Here is a 1,333-nt window from a genome sequence, read left to right as displayed (position 1 = left end):
CTCTATTTTTGCCGCGCATACTAGCGGTGAAAAAAACGTTATCCATAAAAAATTATAACCTATATATTAATTTAAGTAAAAAGCAAAAATACATAAACTATCATATAAATCTATATATTTTTTTAAATACTTGCAGGTCGAGAAATTTGCATTTATCTCACATAACTTGAATTTCACCTTCATGGAGCTGGCATCATTGCCGACCATCTTGCTGTACCGGGTATCCAAAAATAAAAAAAAACCTTGTGTTGCAACCCTTGGATCCCCAAAAGAGTCTCGACTGATGAATAAGGGATCTTTTATATTAGTTGCAGAAAAATCACATTTTTAGCATAGCACCGTAAAAACTGTGTGTCACAGTATACAAATATGAAAGTCCCCATGCAGTCTTCACAGTACAGTCTTAAAGTTTTGTGCATCAAATACACAGACAAACACGATGCTTAAATCAATCCATCCATTATCTGTGCCGCTAATCCTCAGTAGGGTTGCGGGGGTGCTGGAGCCCATCCCAGCTATCTTCAGGCAGTGGGCAGGGGACACCCTGAACTGGTTGCCAGCCAGAGACAGACAACTCACTTGCTCAGTCACACTTGGGCACAATGCGGACTGGCCAATTAACCTGACATGCATGTTTTTGGAATGTGGGAGGAAACCGGAGTGCCCAGAGGAAACCCACACAAGCACAGGGAGAACATGCAAACTCCACACAGGAAGGTTCGATCTCATGACCTCAGAACTGTGCCGCACACGCGCTATCCACTGTGCTGCCGTGCAGCTCTTTTTAAAATACAATAAAAACAAAATAAATAGTATCCACCGATCCATCCATCCATCAATCCACCCATTATCTTCTTTTTATCCGGGGCGGTCGCATCGGCAGCAGCCTCAGAAGAAAAGCCCAGACCTCCTATCCCCAGCTACTTCTTTCAGCTCATCCAATTGGGTCCCGAGGCGTTCCCGGGCAAGCCTAGAGTCTTTCAAGCATTTCCTGTGTAGTCCCTGGGGCCACCTGCTGGTAGGACATGCCCGGAACACCTCCTGCGGGAGGCATCCTTATCAGATGCCCGAGCTACCTCAGCTGGCTCCGCTCAACTCAAAAAAGTAGCGGTTCTGCACTGTGTTCCTCCCACATGACAATTAGTATTACAAATCAATGTTCACAAGTTAAAGAAATAAGTATGATTATGTACTTTGGGGATAAAAAATTTATTATTACTGTTTTATTGTCATATTGGACACTGAATGTTTTTATACAGTATACATATATTTATACATCATCAGCCTTTTACCATCTCAAAAACATGGTAAGAATCAAAGGTTTACTGTCTAA

The sequence above is a fragment of the Urocampus carinirostris genome, chromosome 9 (genome assembly GCF_059441175.1).
Source record: "Urocampus carinirostris isolate Australia breed hairy pipefish chromosome 9, RoL_Ucar_1.0, whole genome shotgun sequence".
NCBI classification, from domain to species: Eukaryota; Metazoa; Chordata; class Actinopteri; order Syngnathiformes; family Syngnathidae; genus Urocampus; species Urocampus carinirostris.
This window is presented reverse-complemented; position numbering follows the sequence as displayed.